This window comes from Petaurus breviceps, unplaced genomic scaffold, assembly GCF_028583685.1.
Source record: "Petaurus breviceps papuanus isolate PSGF00001 unplaced genomic scaffold, PetGlider_PUasm1.0 551, whole genome shotgun sequence".
NCBI classification, from domain to species: Eukaryota; Metazoa; Chordata; class Mammalia; order Diprotodontia; family Petauridae; genus Petaurus; species Petaurus breviceps.
The window spans coordinates 38,718,820-38,740,496 of record NW_027186372.1 but is presented as its reverse complement, the minus strand read 5'-3'; the positions used below and the strand labels follow the sequence as shown (position 1 = coordinate 38,740,496).

Genomic DNA, 21,677 nt, shown 5'->3' with positions numbered 1-21,677 from the left:
TTTATTTAGACACCAGAAAACTGAATCCCAAAACCAGTAAGCCAAATTACCAAAGATATTTAGAAGCCATAATAATTGAGAGCCATTCATCCTTTAGCCTTCTCACAAACTAATACATGATCAATATTTACTCACAAAACATTCCTCCATCCTCCATCTCCAGCTGTCTGCAACTGTCAGAGACACTCTGGGTGGGCTCTGCTTCTCCTCAGCAAACTCCTCCCACCCCCAGGCTCCATGTGATTACATTCAGCCTATCAAGGGGCAGAGTTTATCTTCACAGCAGGGGAGGTGTTCAACCTCCCCCCCCTCGGCCCCCCAGTTCTTTAAAGAGGTAGAGAAGATCTTCAAATTCTCATTCCCATTACAATGCTGTATCAGAGCAAAGAGAGGACCTTGAAAAATGTGGACATCTCTCCTAGAATTGAAAATCATACTATGTTACAAAGAAGCAGAATGGTCAGTGAAATATCACTTTACATTTAGGCTTACTACAGATTTTCTTAGCATATGTGAAAATATTTTAAAGGAAAAGTTTCTGTTTTGGTGGGTTTGGTTTTGAACTTGGTTTTCTACGGGGTTTTTAGTTGTATCACAATTCATTGATCTCTTCTCTCACTCTTTCCTTAATGAAAGTGTTTAGAAACACTGATTTTTCCTTAAAGAATGATTTGTCTACAACTTTAAAATTTTGACATATTGTCTCATTGTTGACATCTTTAATGAAAGTGTTGCTTCTATATTTTTTCTCTGACTAACATATTCTTTAGGATTAAGTTATTTAGTTGTAAATAAATTTTCAACTCTTTAACCCTCAAAAGGCTTTATTTTCTTGATATAACTTTAATGGCACTGTGATCTATAAGGATGTGTTTAATATTTCCACATTTCTGCATTTGATTCTGAAATTTTATGCTCTAATATATGGAGATTTTTGGAAATGAGTTATATACTGCTGAGAAATTTGCTGCTATTTTCTATTATCATCCAATAATCATATTGAAATATAATATAAAATTTTCTAACATTCCATTTATTTCTTCAACTACTGTTTTTTTTACTTCCTACTTAAATTTGTTGGTGTCTGAAAATGTCTATGTCTGAGATTCCACTACCAGTATAGCTCTGCTGGTTATCTCTTCCTCTAACTCATTTTCCTTTTCCTTGATGAGCTTAAATCCTATGCATTTGGTGCACATGTTAAATATTGAAATTAATACTCTATGATAACTTTTAGCATAATCTAATTTACATTATTATATTAATCAAAACTTTCTTTGCTATTGCCTAATCTGAGGTCATTATTGCTAGTCCTCTAAACCCACATTTTAAATTTAGTTAAGACATAATAGATTTTGCTCCAGTATCTTATTTATGAGCAAATATTTATGTTTGAACTCTATTTCTTTTATACATCATATTTCTAAATGTTGCTGTTTAATCCATTTATCTAATTCTTTTTTGAGTATCTCTGTGTATATACACACACATATACATATATATACACACATGTATATATACACCTACATGCACAGAGAAAACATATGTGTATATACAGTGTGTATCTATATATAATTTTCATGTGTGTCCATGCATATGTGTATATAATGCATGTGTACATATATTTGTCTTTGTGATATGTCTAATATGGAAAAATATTTTCATAATTTCATATGTATAAATTAGTGATATCATATTGCTTGCCTTCTCAGTGGGTGGTGGAAGAGATTGTGAAAAGAAGGGAAAGAATTTGGAACTCTAAATTTAAAAAGAAAATGATATTAAAATAAATGAATAATCAGTTTAAAGAGGAAAAAGGTGTTATACTTGGTGAGTAGGAAAGGAATCAGGAGAGAGTACTTAAAATTCACAATTTAAAAAGAAAAGAATGTTATAAATAAGTAAAAAATTAGAAAAGATAAAAAGATATTATAAATTAATGTCCATAAAATTAAGAGAATGATGGACAAAAGATTCAATACTTTCATCTGAACTGGGAAATAGAAAGCCAAAACAGCATAAAAGTAATGAAGACTTTATCATTATTTTCATTAAAAGAATGGAAATATCATCATCATCATCATCATCATCATCATAACAAACACAAAGAATTTGGGATTGGGCAGGATAGGCAGGAAGCATAGTGATGAGGAATTTGGTATGGGGAAGATCAGGTTCAGATTACTTGAGAGAGAGAGAGAGAGAGAGAGAGAGAGAGAGAGAGAGAGAGAGAGAAGGGAGGGAGTGACTACAAATTTAACTAAAATAAAGTGGTTTAAAATATTCTAAGTAAACTTAACAATTAAACCTCAAATGGGAAATGACAAATGTTGGAGGGAATGTGGGAAAATTAACAGACTAATGTACTGTTGGTGGGTTGTGAACTGGCCCAAATATTTTGGACAGCAATTTGGAGCTATGCCCAAAGGGTATATGCATATAATTTGATCTACCAGTGCCACTACTATCTCAAAGAGATTAAAGGGGAAAAAAAATGAAAAGGACTTGTTTATATCAATTCTTTTTTATGGCAAATACTTGGAAAATGGGGGGATGTAGAATGACTGAGCAAACTGTGATGCATGATTGTGATGGAATATTATTGTGCCATAAGAAATGACAAGCAGAATACTTTCAGGAAAACCTGGATACAACTGATGTAACCTGGATGCCCTGACACAAAGTGAGGTAAGCAGAACCAGAAGAACACTGTAAACAGTAACAGTCATATTATATAATGATCAACTGTGAATGACAACTATTCTAAGTGATACAATGATTTAAAACAATTCCAAAGTACTTAAGATGAAAAATGCTATCCACTTGCAGAGAAAGAATTGATACAGTCTGAATGCAGATAAAAGAATACTTTTTTTAAAAAATCTTAATTTTTCTTGTTTTTTTTAGTTTTTGTTTTTTTGCACATGACTAAAATGGACGTATGTTGCATGACTGCATATGTCATCATGTATAACAAGTGACTTGCATTCTCAATAAGGTGGAAGGATTGGGAAAAAAGAAATTGGAACTCAAGGCTAAAAAAATCTTCAAATAGTTTTTACATTAAATTTGAAAAACATTTTAAAATATTTAATGTCAATAAATATATTACCCTCTTTAATAAAAGAATGGACTAATAAATTAAAAAAACCAGATTATCATACAGAAAGACCACTAGCATATAATGTGTGCATGAATATGTGTGTATATGTATACATATATATAACACTAACATACATATATACATGCAAAGTGAAAAGTAGCAGATATAACAAAACCTATTTTTTTCTAAAGATGACTAAAAATGAGCTACAATGATGTTTATTTAAGGCAATAATAACAACTGATGATTTTCAGGGAAAAAATAGGTAAACTGCATTATACTTAAAGTTTTCATTGATAATGAAAAATAGCTTTATTACATTTGCATGCACAAAACAATATGGTATTTAACTACTTAAAAGAAAATTCAGGTAAATTTCTCAAAGGAATTTACCGTAATGAAATACTACTAGGAAACTTTAAATGGGAGAATGAAAAGAGCCATGCTTTGTGCTAGGAGGATGATCCACTAATGAATGAAGTGGTAGGTGAAGAGAGATGTTCTGTGAGCACTGAAGCAGACCTTGCACAGGGTATGGATTGGGGGATTTAGTGCTCAAAAATTGTCCTCTTTCTAAGTTGGACAGGGGTGGGGGAATTGGAAGTTCTGGGGACAACTGGTAATTGGGAGAGTGGGAGAGCATATACATGGGCATAAAATTTTGATGCAAATGGGGGAAAATAAAACAAGGAAAGGGTATAGATGAGTGGTGTTCTATATAACAGTGAGGAAGGAGGCCTAACTTAGGACAGTGTCTTCTCTGACATTTAGAATAAGTGGTATTGTTCTAAGGCAGAGCTGCACAACATACAGCCCATGGGCCACAAGCAGTTCACCAAAGGATTTTGAGAACTCAGTGAAAAATTTAAAGGATGTAAAAGAAAGTAAAGATAGAACAAATGCTTTGTTCAAGCCCACCTATCGCTAGTCACTTTTGTCCCCATTAACTCAGCAGGTGGTTTGCCACTTCACACTCTCTCCTGTTTGTCACGTGGCAACCATGGCAACCAACTATCATCAGTCTGTCTTTAGTCTGAGAGGAGTGAGAGTCATATCTTTTCACTATGTTTTTGGTCAATACTGGTGTTAAACAAGGACAAAGTGAGTGCAGCCATACACCAATGTAGCTCATGCCCACTATGGAATAAGCAGCAACAATGAGAGGGCTATTTCCCCTCCCCTGCTGCACAACTGCCCTCCAAGTTATATGACAGCCTGGCACTTTCTCCAAGGTTAGACACTCAATGCAGTATTTCTTTGCATGTGATCAGTTGCTGTGGCGATTTTTTGGTTCTAATATAAAAATTTTGGTGTGACTTTGTAAAATGAGTGACCAAAAGAAACAAAAAGTTGAATCAGAACATAGAGTGTTTAATCCAGAGTGGACAAATAGATACTTGTTTACTTACATGAGAGACAAAATATTGTGCATTGTTTGGTAAGAAGTAATAGCTGTTCCGAAGGAATATAATCTACATTGCCATTCCAAATCAAACCATCATGAATTAAGCAAATTGGACACCAATGAAAACCAAATTAAAGCATCTAAATTGTTGAAAAATTTCAGTGGGGAATAAAGGTTTTTCAAGAAGGTAAACTCAGAAAATGAGATTGGTACTAAGATTAGTTTTCAGATTTCTAGAAAAATCAATATCAAACATGATTCCAATGTATGATGAACTGATTTCTGACAAGTAGTGTAATTCATTCTATTAACTAAGTGTAAACAGTAGGAAAACCTGACAAATGTATAAAAACTTGTACTTCTTAGCAAAGTAATTTTTTAAACATTATTGTGATTTCCTGATAAATAAAAATCTTAAGTAATATGTATGTATAATTAAGTAATATCCTTTTTAATATGACTAATTTTCAAAATAGTTTAACCATCAATTGTACCTTTGGTTTGAAAGTTACTCATTAAAATCTTTCTGCAGTCTGAAGAAGTTTAATCTGTTTTTATTTTGGGCTCTACCTACTGCCAAGTTGTGCAGTTCTGTTCTTAGGTATAAAAGAAATGGGCAGAAACCAACTTGACTGGCGGGAAGGAGGTTGCCTAGAATGGAAATCTTGGAAGTTTAGGTTACATGAGGAATACAAATAGATAAAGCAAATAAACAGAGGGGTCATGGGTCAGAGAATGAGGTGCTGGAATAGACAAAAAGAGAGGAGAGATAATAAAGAGACTGAGAGAAATATTTTTTGAGAAAAAAAATCACAAAAAGGAAATCTAATAAACTAATGAATAAGTTAGTTTAAGGAGAGGAGAGGATGGGTGGATCTTCTTGAAAAACTGAAAGGATAAAAAAGGAAGGGAATAACTATATAAGTAGATAAAAACAAGAGAGAAAAAAGGAATTAACAATGAAAAGCTAAAAGGGTAATAAATGATAGGAAATAATAAGGGGAAAGAAGAGAGCTAGTAGGAACATGGTCATCTTAAAAAAAGATTAAGGGAGGCAGCTAGCTGGTGCAGTGAATAGAGCAGCAACCTTGGAGTCAGGAGGACCTGAATTAAAATCCAGCTTCAGACACTTGACACTTATTAGCTGTTTGACCAGTCATTTAACTCTGGTTGCCTTGCCTCCCCCCTCCAAAAAAAAAAAAAAAGATTGAGATAAAATAACTGGAGAAACCTAGTACTTACAATGCAAAAGGGAACAAATTCACAGCTTAAATAAAATAAGTTTTGACATATAGGGGATAATTTCAACATAACTCTCATCATTTTAAATATGAATGGATTAAATAATCCAATAAAATTAAAAGCAGTGACAGATTGGATAAGAAAACACAACCCAACAATCTGTTGTTACAAGAAACACACAAACACACACAAGATAAATAGAAAACAAAGTGGAGGAGATGGGGGAAAATTATTATATTGTAAAGCCACGCATGAGCAGCTTACCAAAGGACTATGCAGAGTTTTCAAGGTTCTGATTACATAGTATAGCGAACTCTATTTATTCAATAACAAATCAGAGCAAAACATTCACAGAAAAACAATGTACAGTATTCAGAATGGTACAACTTATCACAGAAAATCAAAATACAGCATTCACCATGTCACAACTCAAAACTTATCACTAAAATGGTCACATAGTTTTCACCAAAGTGGTCACATAGTTTTCAACAAAGTCCATTCATTTAGTCAATCACAAAATCCTTAATCCAAACACAAAGTACAAAAGTCAAAATTCTCCACTACTAGGTCACAGTAAATGATAATCTTCTCAGTCAGTACACAGTATCCAAGTAAAGTCTTCTTTCAGCTTGACTTGAGGCTGGCTCTCAGCTTCCATGATTCCTCTTCCATGGTCCCAGCTCCAACTGTCACCTGGGTTCAAAGGCAGGTCACTCCCCATTACTTGTCCATCTCCTTGTCCAGTTCTTCATCTAGTTCCCATTTCATATTGAAGTTCACAGTGTCCAGTCCACCTAAAGTCCTTCACAGTTCCTGTTTCTGGGAAGACAAAGCTTGACAGAGCTGCAATAATATTCATGCACATTGCCAGCACCATCATCAATTCACTATCTGCTGTGAAATCAACTCAAACCCACCAACAAGGTCTGAGAACTCAATACAAATCATCAACATAGAAATCAACACAGACCCACAAACATAGTCTAATAAGTCAGCACAAGTTATCAGTAAAGTCCCAGGACATCCAAAACCCTCCTCCAGGACTTCTGTAAACATACAACCAGGAAATCATCTTTCAGGGATTCCAGTAAGGTACCAGGGCTACTGTACAAAGTATTACAAACAAACATCAACACAGACAGAACAGACAGAGCGCTGGGATACCACAAGTTTTCTCCTTCTTAACTCTGCCACCACAAGAGTCCATTTCTCAGTTTTGCTGTTTTTATGTCCTGGGCCTCTCCTGATATATGGGTCATTAGCTCTTCCCCTTCCTTTTGCAGGAGTTAATGAGTTCTAGGGTTCATAAGTTTTGAGGTTCACACATTCTGTTTCTTAACAGACTTGATACAAGGTTCAAAAGAAACTTGAACTGAAACAAGGTGTTTTTTCAGTAGCTGAAACAAGGAGTGAACTACTTCTGTGCTTGCCACTACATATAAGTTCAGTGAATCCAGAAAAGTAGGAGTTGTGATCATGTGCTCTGACAATGCCAAAGCAAATATTCAAAAACAAAAAGAGACAAAGAAACTATAATATGCTGAAAGGAACCCTAGATGAAAAACCAATGTCTATAAAAACATGTATGCTCTGAATGCCTTACCATACAAATTCATAAAATCCATTTGAAAAATCTAATTTCAAAATTCACAAGCATATGAGGTACAAGAAGACAGTAATAATAATGGGGGGTTTAAATATCCCTTTCTCAGTTTTTGGATTAGACTAACAGAAAAATGCACATAAGGAAAAATACACAACTGAATAAATCCCTGGAGAAACTAAAGTTAAAAGACATGTCATTCTCTAAGCAGTATAGGAAAAGAATATATGTATATATATTTTTTCAGTACCATATAGAAATCTTAGAGTTGAACATGCACTAAGGCATTGAGATATTCCAAACAAATGTAAGAAGTCAGAAATAATTAACATATCCTTTACAATTCATAGTGCAAATGAAATAATTAGTTCAGGGACCCCAAATAAAACATAAAGACCCAAATGGAGACTTAACAATGAAATTTTAAATAATAGTGAGTCAAAGAAAAATCATAAAATAATTAACAACTATGTAAAAGAAAATGATAATGATGAAACAATATACCAAAATTTCTGGAATGCAGCTAAAGTTGTATTTTTTTCCTCAGGGAAAAATTGTATACTTCTAAATAAATATACATTAATAAAATAGAAAAAAAGGACTAATAATATAAATATGCATTTTAATTGGAAAGTCAAAAATAACAAATCTAAAATAAAAACAAGAGAAAATTTTAAAAATCATAGAGGAAATAGATAAATTAGAAACAAAAAACTCAGACATGAATAAAATTAAAGCTTGTTCTTTGAAAAGACTAATAAAATTAATATTATTTTAAAAGAACAAAAAATAAAATAGAAAATGAGCAAGGTGAAAATACAGGAAAACCAAAAGAAAAAGAATAATTAGAATATATTACATCATAACAAAATTGAGAATATGAAATAGAAGAATATTTTTAGAAGCTTATAAAAAATGTTCTAAATCACTAGTGATTAGAGAAGTGCAAATCAAAACAACTCTTAGGTACTCTCATCGGCCAGATTGGCTAAGGTGACAAAACAGGAAAATGATAAATGCTGAAGAGGATGTGGAAAAATTCAAACACTAATGCATTTTTGGTGGAATTGTGAACTGATCCAGCCATTCTGGAGAGCAATCTGGAACTATGCCCAAAGGGTTATAAATAAGTGCATACCCTTTGTCCCAGCAATGCCACTTCTAGGGTTATATCCCAAAGAGATCAGAGAAGTGGGAGGAGGACCCATAAGTACAAAAATGTTTATAATGGCTCTTTTTCTGGTGGCAAAGAATTGGAAATCAAAGATATGCCCAATTCGGGAATGTCTAAACAAGTTGTGTTATATGAATGTAATGGAATACTACTGTGCTATAAGGAATGAGGAGCAGACAGACTTCACAATAACCTGGAGAGACTTATATAAACAGATACTGAGTGAGAAGAACAGAACCAGGAAAAATCTCTACACAGTCACAGAAACAATGTATGTGTGTTGACTAACTTCAATAGGCTAGGCTCCTCTCAGCAATGTAAGGCTAAAAGACAACTCCAAAAGACTCAAAAATTGAAAGAGATACCCACATCCAGAAAAAGAGATGTGGAGTCTGAATGCAGAGTGAAACAAACTACTTGCTCTCTTTCTTTTCCTTGTTTTGTTTTGTTTCCTCTTTCCCACTGATCATTGCATCAGTCATAATCCTTCTGTACAACCTGACTAATGATTAATGTGAAGATACTTGTAGATCCTATAATCGAGTGCATGCCACCATGATGGTGGGGGGGGGGAGAGGAAGGGAGAAAAAATTTGAAACTCAAGGGACTATGGAACTGAATGCTGTAAAATAAAAGTAAATAAACAAAAAACAGAATATCTTTAGAAATAAAACTACACTATCAGAAGATAGGAAAGAACCAATAAATAACTTAATCTCAGAAAAAGAAATAGACCTGACTATAAAAGGAACTACTGAAGAAAAGAAAAAATTGGTTCGTAATAAATTCACAGGAGAACTCTATCAAACTTTTAAAAACTATCAATACCCATATTCCACAAATCATTTCAAATATTGAGAAATAGTACACCCTTACAAGAATCCTTTCATTAAAATAATATAGAACTAACACCTAAGTTAGGGAAAGATAAAACACAGAAAGATATCTATAAGTCAAAACATTAAGAAACATTGACCTAAAAGTTATTAAGAAATTCCTGTCAAAATGACTAGTGATTCATCTAAGAAATCACTAATTATGACCATATGAGATATATATGTGGATAAAACAATAGTTCAACATTAATCCAATAATCAACATAATTAACCATATTAAAAGAAGCCACAAAAGCAAAGTCCACATGTTCATCTCAGTAGATGCAGAAAAATCCTTTGAAAAATATGATGCTCTCTTAAGCTAAAAACCCTAAAAAGTACACACATAGAGGAGTCTTTTAATAATATCATAAAAAGTGTGATATATAATGGTAATACACTAGAATCTTTTCTAATAAATCCAGGAGTTAAGCAAAGATACCCAGTCTCCACATTTTATTCAAACAGTTCTTGAAATGTTAACAACAGCAATAACAAAAAATAAATAAATTAACGGATAGAGATAGGTAAAAATGAGACAGGGATATCTCTATTTGTTGATGATATGATGGTATACTTTGAAAATCCTAGGGTATCAGCAAAGATACTAATTAAGATAGCTTAAAGCTTCATCAAAATTTCAGGATACAAAATAAATCTGCAAAACTCAACAGCATTCTTCTATAAAATGACAAACACAAGAAGCAGTAATAGAAGGGGAAATCCCACTCTTAATAACTACAAAATGCATAAAATATCTGGGGATCAAGCTACAAAACATATTTTTACAGATTCAATTATAGAGTGCTCCTTAAAGAAAGCAAAACCATCTGTTATTGGTTTTAAAAATATAGAAATTAATGAAAAAGACTACACAACGGGGAATCAGAAATAATACTCAATAACCCAATGTTTGATAAAGTATAAAACATAAATTCACCAGGAAAAAAATTCTCTACAAAAAAAAACACTGGGCAAATCGAAAAATAGTTTGGAAGAAATTAGGTATGGACCAAATAAATCAAAATTTGCTATACATTTTAAATAATAAATGATCTTATTATTAAAATCATAATATGAAAAAATTAAGAGTAAAACAGATAATATATTTCTCACAAATCTGAATAGACAATATAGTCTCTTTTTGTACATGTGAAGTCATGCAAAACATTTCCATACCATGTTGTAAAAGAAACTAGAAATTAAACAAAACAATGTAAGCTTTAAATGTAAGCTTCAATCTACATCCAGAGTTCATTACTTTTCTCTCTAGAAGTGAATAGCATTTCTCATCAAGGGTTCTTCAGAGTTTTCTTGGATATTGATAAGAGCAGCTAAGTCTTTCACAGCTGATAATCCTTACAATACTGCCATTTGTGTATATAATGCTCCCCTTTTCCTGCTTACATCACTTTGAACCAGTTCATATAGGTCTTCACAGGTATTTCTAAAACCATTTTGCTCATCATTTCTTGTAGTGGAATAATGTTCCATCACATTCATTTATCACTATGTGCCTATCCATCCCACAAATGATGGGCATTCCCTTGATTTCCAGTACTTTACCACCACAAAAAGAATGGCTAAAAATATTTTTGTGCCAGTAGGTCCGTTTTCCCTTTTCTTTAATCTCTTTGTTATACAGACTAAGTAATTGTGTTGTTGAGATTAAGGGTATGCACAGTTTTATAGTTTTTTGGGCATAGTTCTTAATTGTTCTCCACAATGGTTAGACTAGTTCAAAACTTCACCAAGAGTTCAATAGTGTCCCAATTTTTCCATGTGCCTTCCTGCATTTTTCACTTTCCTTTTCTGCCATGTTACCTAATCTAATAGGTATATGGTGGTATCTCAGAGTTGTTCTAATGTGCATTTCTCTAATCAGTAATGATTTTGAAAATTTTGTTTCATATGACTATTGAGAGCTTAGATTTCTTCTGAAAATTTTCTATTCCTTCCCTTTGACCATTTATGAACTAGGAAATTGCTCTTATTTTTATAAATTTCACTCCATTTCCTGCACATTTGAAACATGAGGCCTTTATAAGAGAAATTTGCAATAAAATTTTCTCTAATTTTCTGCTTTCTCATTTCAGTTGTATTTGTTTTTAATTAATCTTTTACTTATTTATTTTTGGTTTTAAACATTCATTTCCACAAGATTTTGAGTTACAAATTTTCTCCCTGTCTTTCCTCTACCCACCACCCTAAAATGACAAAGATACTGAATACCCCTTGCCCCAATCTGCTTTCTCCTATATACTCCCCCATCCCCCCATAACTTTCTAGTAGGGCAAGATGGACCTCTACACCACAGTGTCTGCACATTCCATCTTCCAGTTGCATGTAAAAAACAATTTTTTCTAACATTTGTTTTTAAAACTTTGATTTCCAGAATGTCTCCCCTCTTCCTTCTTCACCCAATCCAATGGGAAGACAAGCAATTAATTATAGGTCATACACGTGCAGTCATGGAGAATGTTTCCATAGTAATTATATTGTGAAAGACTAAGTGTATTTCCCTACATCCTATCCCACCCCCAAACTTGTTGTATTTTCTACCTTGACCCTGTCCCCCTTCAAAAGTGCTTGGCTCCAACTACCCTCTCCTCCAATCTGCCCTGCCTTCATCATCCCCATCCTTTCCCCTTCCTGCCTACTTTACTGTAGGGCAAGATACCCAATTGATTGTGTATGCCTTTCCTCCCTAAGTCAAATTCAATGAGAGCAAGGTTCACTCATTCCCTTTTACCTTCCTGCTCTTCCCCTTCATAGTAACAGTTTTCTCTTGCCTCTTCTATATGAGATAACCTACCCCATTCTATCTCCCCCTTTCTCCCTCACCCACTATATTCCTCTCTTACCTCTTAATTTTATTGTTTAGACATTGTCCCTACCTATTCAATCAATAATGTGCCCTCTATCTATTTATACATGTATACATATATATATATACACACTCACATATGTATTTATACATACATATATCCTCTTATACATATTTGTATATATACATGTATATTCCCTTCAACTATCCTCATACTAAAAAGTCTCATGAGTCACAATTATAATTTTTCCATATAGGAATGTAAATAGTTCGATTTTAATAAGCTCTTATGATTTCTTTTTCCTGTTTACCTTCTCATGCTTCTCTTGTTTCTTGTATTTGAAAGTCAAATTTTCTGTTCAGCTCAGTTTTTTACATCAAGAATACTTGAAAGTCCTCTATTTCTTTGAATGACTATATTTTCCCCTGAAGCATTATACTCAGGTATACTCAGGTGCAGGGTAGGTGATTCTTGGTTTTAATCCTAGCTCATTTGACCTCCAGAATATCATAAACCAAGCCCTTTGATCCCTTAATGTAGAAGCTGCTAGGTCTTGTGTTATCATGATTGTGTTTCCACGATACTCAAATTGTTTCTTCCTGACAGCTCTTAATATTTTCTCCTTCACGTGGAAACTCTTGAATTTCTCTGTGATATTCCTAGGTCTTCTTTTTTTTATTTTTTCAAGAGGTGATTGGTGAATTCTTTCAATTTCTATTTTGTCCTCTGAAAATCAGGTCAATTTTCCTTGTGAATTTCTTGAAGCATGACTTCTGGATTCTTTTTTTGATCAGGGCTTTCAGGTAGTCCAATAATTTTGAAATTATCTCTCATGGATCTATTTTCCAGGACAGTGGTTTTTCCAATGAGATATTTCACATTGCCTTCTATTTTCTCATTTGTTCGAATCTGTTTTATAGTATCTTGATTTCTCATAAAGTCATTATCTTCCATTTGCTCCAATCTAATTTTGTTTTATTTTTTTTAAATTTTAATATTTTTTTGGAGGGCAATTGGAGTTAAGTAACTTGCCCAAGGTCACATGGCTAGGCTTTTGTGTGTGTGTGTTTACTATCTGAGGCCGGATCCAAACTCAGGTCCTCTTGACTCTGGGGCCGGCACTCTACTCACTGCACCACCCAGCTGCCCCTCCAATCTAATTTTGAAGGAATTATTCTCTTCAGTGAGTTTTTGAAATTCCTTTTCCATCTGGGCAATTTAACTTTTTAAGACATTTTTCTCATTGGCTTTTTGGGTCTCTTTTGCCATTTGAGTTAGCCTATTTTTAAGGTGTTATTTTCTTCAGTATTTTTGGAGAGTCTCAGACGTTAGCAGGCTGTTGACTAACTTCATGATTTTCTTGCATCATTCTCATTTCTCTTCCCAATTTTTCCTCCACCTCCTTTACTTGATTTTCAAAATCCTTCTTGAGCTCCTCCATGGCCTATAACTAATTCATATTTTTCTTGGAAACGTTTGATGCAGGAGTTTTGACTTTGCTGTCCTTTTCTGGTTCTATGTTTTAATCTTTTTTTTGTCCCCAAATAAGGATTCTATGGTCTGATCATGCTCCCTCTGCTGATTATCTTGCTATTCAATTACTTTACTTTTGAGCTCTTTGCCAGAGTAGAACTCTACTTCTAGAGTGGAGAGAGCTGTTTTCCAAATTGCTGGGGGGTTTTCAGTTGTCAGAGTTATGAGAAGGGTGCCCTCTCTACAGTCATCACAAGCTCTGGCACACTGGCCACATACCCCAGGACCACTACCCAAGACTGAGACCCAGATTCAAGAAGGTCAAAGCAAGAGTGATTATCCTTTGAATGGTCTCTTGGTCCCCTACAATCTGTAGGCCAGGAGCTCCAGAGGCAACAATGCAACAGCATGTTCAGCCACCCTACTGCCACACATCTCTCACTCCATGGGCAGTGGCCAGGCCATGCTCTTCCTTCACCAGGTTCCAACAGAGTTTCTACTGACCTTTTACTTTCTCTTTGGCATATATGGGTTAAGAAGTCTGAAAACTGCCACAGCTGCTGTTGATTCACTATCTGGAAGTTTGTTTTGGCCAGTCTGTGCCACTTGTCAGGGTCACCCTAAGCTTGGGTCCTAGCAGTTTAAAGGGGACTGTGCTAAGCTCACTGCTCGGTGTGATATATCCTACCTGTCAGCCTGTCGGGCAGCCTTCACCAGGAGATTTTTTTCTCTCTGTCATATCGTGGGTTCTGTAGCTCTAAAATTTGTTTATTTTACAGATCTTGGAGGTGATTGGTGTGGGAACTAATGCCAAGTTTCTGCTTTTACTCTGACATTTTGGCTCTTCCCCCATTTTCTTTCTTTTTTGAATCCAATTAATGCATGATTTATTAATTGTATTATTTTTACCATAAAAAATGATTTCCTAGTTTTATTGATTGGATCATTTTTTTACTTTCAATTTTATTAATCATTTTATTTTCAATATTTACATTTCAGTGTTTAATTGGAGATTTTTAATTTGTTCTTTTTCAAGGTTGCTGTTGTTGCATGCCCAATTTGTTGATCTGCTCTCTTTTTTATTAGTATACATATTGAGAGATATAAAATTCCTCCTAAGAAAGCTTTGGCTGCATCCCACAAATTTTTGAATGTTGTCTCATTGTTGTAATTTTCATTAATGAAATAATTATTGTTTTTATAATTTATTCTTTGACCCACTTATTCTTTCAGATTAGATTAGTTTCCAATTATCTTTTAATCTATGTTTCATGGCTATTTACTAAATGTAATTTTTATTGCATTATGGTCTCCAAAGTTGTATTAAATAATTATTTTCTGAATTTGGTTAAGAGTTTTTATGTCCTAATACAGGCATACACAACCTGTGGCCCACCAAAGGATTTCAGGAAATCCATGAAAAATGTAGAGGAAAACATTCTGCCCTAATACATAGTAAATTTTGGTAAATGTTTCATGTACACTTGAGAAAAAATGTATACTCTTTTCTGTTTCCAATCAGTGCTCTCTAAAGGTCTACAATATATAACTTTTCTAATATTCATCTCTGACTTTGTTTTTATTTTATGGTTAGATTTATATATGTTTTAAAGGGAAAAGAGAAGGTTCCCCTTTAGTAGAGTTTTACAATTTCATTTTTATTTTACTTTGTTTTATTTTTTCTTTATGTCTCATCAAGTCATTAGGTTCCACTTGTCCAATTCTAATTTTTAAGAAATTATTCTCAGGGTGGCTAGGTGGTGCAGTGAATAGAGGACCAGCCCTGGAATCAGGAGGACCTGACTTCAAATCCAGCCTCAGACACTTAACACAAAAACTATCTGTGGGACCTTGGGCAAGTCACTTAACCCCAACTGCCCTCCAAAAAAAAAAAGAAAAGAAAACTGTGGTGCTTTGGAAAGGACACTGGATTAAAAAAAAAGAAGAAATTATATTCGTCAGACAGCTTTTTGTACCCTTTTATCAATGTGGCCAATTATGCTTTTTAAGGAGTTATTTTTGTCGATGATTTTTTTTTTACTTTGGCCAATTCTAGGGTTTCTTAGGTGTTCTCTTATTCAGTATTTCTGTGCCTCTTTTACCAAGCTGTTTTATTTTCATGATTTTCTTCATTTGTTTCCATTTTTATATACTTTTTCCTCTATCACTCTTAATTTACTTTGACTTTTATTTTGTCTTTTAGCTCTTTCAGGAATTTTTGTTGGACTTGTTTCTACTTTTTTTTTTTGAAGCTTTGTTTGTTTATAAACTGTTTTGCTTTTTTTTTTTAAGTTTACATCTTGATCTTCCCTGTCACTATAGTATGTTTATGGTCAGAATTTTGTTTTTGTTGTTATTTGCTTGTTTGTTTTTCTACCCTGTTTCTTGATTTGGAACTTTATGTTAATGTTGGGTTATGTTGCTAGTGTGGAGACTGAGGGGCACTTAAGCTTTAGGCTTCTTCACACTTATTTTCAAAGCTAGTTCTGGCGATTGGGAAGATTTTAGTGCTTCCAAGGTGGTGTGATCTGGGCAGAGGTGTGGTCACTGCTACCCTAGTGTGCACTCTGGTCCTTATCTAGCAAGGCCCCCAGATCCCTGGGGATTGCAATTGATACTGTTCCCCAGAGTCCCTGATCCTTGGGGCCAGAAATGAAACTGCCCCTTAGTACTGCCTCTTCCTTTTGACTGAAAGTGCTCCTCCCCCGCCCCTTGAACAATGACCCACAAGTGAATATAGGCAATGGACTTACTAAACAATGTCTCCTACTACATCAGTACAAGCACAGGAATAACCTGTAATTGGGGGTGGAGGGGAAACAAAACATTATGTTAAAAATTCATATCATAATGAAGTTAGACTAGAATAGAAGGAGGTACATGCCACAGTACTTGAAGGGATAATTTTTAACTAAACAAAGTCTAGAGGTGATCTAATCTTTTTCTCCTTCACTCCTGTGATTCCAGTTGTAGAGAACTTAACACAAGTGAACTCCCCCTACTAATTCAGAATGGTAACTCTTTTGAAATTTATAGTTATAAATAGTTACCTGGTGTTCTAATATATTAAGTGATTTTATTTTATGAGAATTACACAGACAACATGTAGAAAGAAGGACTTGGACTTAGATCCTTATGACCTAAAAGCCATTTCTGAGTCCCTCATGACATCCTACCTTTCAGATATGCCCATAAAATTATATAATTTTGATTGCATAAAATCAAATATCCATTATTTTAAAAATCAGTGAAAAATGTAATAAGAGAAACAGTCAAGTTGTGAAAACAAATCTTTGCCTCAAATAAACCTGATATACTTACTGATATATAAAATCTATAGAGTATTAATAGGAGACTACACAAGTCCAAGAGACATTCTCCAACAGACAAATAGTCAAAAGACATGAACAATTTTCAAAAGAAGATATGTAAATCATATGAAAAAACCCAAATCAATAGTAGTAAAAGAAATTCAAATTAAAAGAACCCAAAAAAGATAAAAATAATCAATCTTGTATAGGTTTTCGGAAAATAGGCACATCCATACATGATTGGAAAAGCTGGGGTATGATTTGGCTCTTTTAGAAAACAATTTGCAAGCATCAATTAAACATGCTAAACCTTGACCAAGGCACAAAGGATACATACAAAGGATATGAAAGATAAAGAGACCAAAGGGAAACAGTCTCTGTTTTCAAGGAGCTTTCTTTCTGTCTAGAGAGCCTTATTCATATATTGGTGTATACAAAAATATACAAAGTTAATTGGGCTATGGGACAATAGCAGGTAGAATTATCAGGAAAGGTCTCCTGAGGAAGATGGCACTGGAGTTAAACTTTAAAGGAAGATAAATAGCCCAAGACTTAAACATAAGGAGGGAGTACATCCCAGTCATGAAGACAGCTTTCAAAAGCAAGGAAAGAAGAGATTTAATGTCATGTGAATGGGACAGCAAGAAGGTAATTTTGACTGTATCATAGCATTTGTGAAGGCCAGTGGTATGTGAGAAGCCTGGAAAAGTAAGTTGGAACCAGGTTATAAAGAACTTTAAATGACATGCAGAGGAATTTTTATTTTATCTAAAAGGCAATAGGGAGTAGACAGAACTTATTGAGCAGAGGAGTGACATCAGACCTATGCTTTAGGAAAATAATTTGACAGCTGTGCAGAAGCTCAATTGGAGAGAGATTTGAGGGAGATAAATCAATTAACAGGATGATAGGATAATAGATTTGTCATGGGAATGGGAACCTAAGATCTTCCCTGCCCTTAGGCCCTTTGATAGGCTTAAATGATTCTGAGAACCTTCCTTGATTTGAAAATATACTTTGCCCCCTAATAGGCTGAATGTGGCCACATGGAACCTGTGGCAGGAGGCTTGTTTTTCAGGAATGACCACACCTTGTTGCTTTGTGATTGGGCAGTGAGTCAAGAGTGCTGTGACATTCTCTGATCCAGGAGAAGGCTGTATATACCATGATGTGAGGCTTTGTTTTGGGGCTCACCTTGAGAAGAGTTGTGTGATTTGACTAGATGAGATTCTGGGCAGCAGTTGAGCCCTCCGACTTTGAAAACTCAGATGTTGGTGCTTCCCTCTCTGGTAACTGACTAGGTATGTATGTAATGGTCCGACAGTTAGAAGCCTTTCTACTGATTTGTTTCTCTGTCTGTATTTGTTGTCTGCTTGTAACCTGTTTGTATTCTCTGACGTGTGGGGTGCTGACCTTTTTACCCTGAACTAGTTAAATGACATATGTTTGATTAAAGCAAGATTGTTAACCCATTTTGAGTTGCTTTCCTTTAGAAAAGCAGATCTAAGAACCTGTGCTAGCAGCCATCCTGGGTATGCTAGGGTACTTGCTGCTACAAGATTCCAAATTACAAGGACCTTAAAGGACATTTAATTTGCCCCTTCATTTTAGACTGAGGAATATGAGGCCCAAAGACTCAATGACTTATTCAAGTTCACAAAAAGTAATAACTGACAGAGACTATATTTGAAAAGATGGGTCATCTGACTCAAAAACTCGTGTCTCCTTTCTTCAATGTAGTATGCTACCTCTCAATTCAGAAACTATAGAAATAATCTAAGGAAAAAGTAATGAAGGCCTGAACTAAAATAGTTGCTGTCTGCATGAGTGGAGAGAAATAACAGGACACGGGCGATATTGTGGGGATAGAATTGACAATATTCAGCAATTGATTTGGATATGAAGGATGAGAGAAAATGAGGAAGTGAGAATGAATTCAATGTTGTTACCCTGGAAAGTTAGGTAAAGTTAGGAAAGTTAGGGAATGTTGGAGAAAAGATGAGTTCTGTTTTAGATATTTTGAATTTGAGATGACTATGGGATATTAATTTTGAAATAGCCAAAAAAATGTTGGGTGGTTCTCATAAAGGCCTAAATTTTAATATAGACATTTGTATAGACGTGATAGTAGAAGCTAGGAAATTGATGAAATCACCAAGAGGGAAGAGAAGAAGAAAACTCCAAGACAGAATGTTGGAATGTACTCACAGTTGGCAAATGGGTGGGGAAGGATAGTGGAAGACATGGATATTAATCCAGTAAAGGACTAGGTAAGTAGGAGTATCTAAAGACATCAGAATCCTGAATATTCAAAGGAAGATAAGTATCCAGGAAGAAATGGTGAGAAACAGTCAGACACTTTAAAGAGATTGTAAAAGAAGCAAGAGATTTGAGGGAGGAGAACCTTCCTCAAAGAGATCATGAAGCATGATTATTGAAGAAATCATTTAAGAAAATTAGTAAGCTGTTCATATCCTTTGATTCAGTGCTCTCATTATTGAACATGTGTTCCAAGGAGGTCAGACATATTGATAAAAGCTCAAGAATGGGACACGTAGGTGGTGCAGTGAATAGAGCACTGGCCCTGGAGTCAGGAGGATCTGAGTTCAAATTTGGCCTTAGACACATAATACTTACTAGCCTTGTGACCTTGGGCAAGTCATTAACCCCAATTGCCCTGCTTTCCCCTCCACAAAGCAAAAATAAGAATAAAAAAAAAAAACCTCGAGGGGATTACTATCAGTAGAAACATGTACACATATCATTGCATACAGGCCAACATATTCCAAACTGAATAACTTTTTTTAATTTGCCACAGAACCTGCTTATTGGAGAAGAAATAAATCAACTACTATAAAGGGATACAGGGAATTTTGTTGGAAATGACAAATATGAGGATTTCAAGAAATGTAGGAGGATTTGTGTGACTTGATGCAGAACCAAAATAAACCAAAAGAAAAATATACACAATCATTTAAATGAAAAGATCATTAAAAGGAATTTCCAAACTGAGTATCTGGAAAACAAATAATAGCCCTCAGAAACAGATGAAGAAAAGTATCTCCTTCCTTTCATATAGGCAAAACCAAAAAGTTTCTAGTTCAGAATGTCATTGTTAAGCAGGGTTGAAGCACTGGGTATTTTTGCTCCACTACTCTCTCTTCCAAGGGAAGGTTCAATTTTTCAAGAAATGTAGCAATTATAAAAATAAAGAGGCCAATAAAGAGATTAAGGAAAATGTATATAATATGTCTATTTTATCAAGGAATTTATTCAGAAGCTTAAAAGTTTCAAACAATCTAAATATAATCCATCAACAATTATTTAGTGAGTGATTGCTATGTGTAAGTAATTTTACTAGGTAGGGCAAAGTTGTTTTCGTTTTTGAATAAGTATCATACTAGTCTTTCTTGATAGTTAAAAAAAAATATAAGACATATCCTTTCCCTTAAAATATTATAATTTAGCTGATGAGAAGGCAAAAAGACATAAAAGTTTATTATTATATTTAATTGTACATTATAAAATAAATTGTTAAATTTAATATAAAATTAAATATAATTACTATAATTTCATTTAGATAAATTAATTTTGATACATGGTACTATATTGATCTCATGTATCTTAAATAATAAATGTGCTATCATGACTAAGAGTCATCAAAAATGAACATAAAGTGAACTTGCTTCTTTAAATTTAGAGATGTCTGAGATTAAGTATATCACTTTGTAATCATGTCCTTGAAACCAGACTCCCAGAAAAAAGCTCAAAAATACTAAAAAAGCATATAAAACTTATTAGTTTTATAGAACTCAATATTCCAATGAATCCATAACCTCATTAGTTTGAATGCCTATTCCTTTAGTACAGAGTTTAAGTTATTTATATCTTTCTATCCAATTTAAGCATATCATTCCATATAGTTTTCTTTGGTGGATACACACTCACTCTCACACACACACACACACATACACACACACACACACTAAGGCCTGCTCTTAGTGTTTGTTTTATGATTAGTGGTACGACACTCAGGTTTTCCATTTACTATCTGTTACTTTTGAAACATGATTGGGCCACCTTACTTTCTGGTCATGTTCTTGATGATGTCACTTCCAATCTCTGGGCCTCAGCATCTTCATCTATAAAAGGAGAAGGCTGGGGTGGCTAGGTGGCACAGCGAATAGAGCACTTGCCCTGGAGTCAGGAGGATCTGAATTCAAATCCGGCCTCAGACAGAAGTCACTTAACTCCAATTGCCCTGCCTTCCCCACTCCAAAAAGCAAAAACAAATAAATAAACAAATAAATTAATAAATAAAAGAAGGTTGCACTAGGTGACCTCAAAGAACATTTCTAGCTCTAAATCCTATGACTTTGAATATAATATATAAATAATTCATTGCTAATATAGGTTAATTTAAAATCTCTATGAAGTTAGCTCTGTGCAACTATGCAGATGACTCTCAGAATCATATATGCATCATTATTGCCTCCCCTAAGCTCTAGTTCTAAATTGATGCAGGTCTGCATACACACACAGTCACACACACACAGACATACGCACATATATCAGATATATGCAAATATATGTATGGATGTGTATGTCTTCTTATTGCTATGTAAATGTATGTCTATAATAAGTGTCCTCATCTTAAAGCCTG

At 34.2% G+C, this 21,677-nt stretch overlaps 1 long non-coding RNA gene across 1 annotated transcript in view; it reads right to left on the bottom strand.

The window, feature by feature from the left end:
- The window catches only part of LOC138172581 (uncharacterized), a 49,160-nt gene extending 48,967 nt beyond the window's left edge, over positions 1-193 (bottom strand). Inside the window, exon 1 of the long non-coding RNA XR_011171162.1 lies at positions 136-193. This is a non-coding gene — a long non-coding RNA (uncharacterized lncRNA). The remainder of the gene's footprint in view (positions 1-135) is intronic.
- Positions 194-21,677: the final 21,484 nt, after the last annotated feature.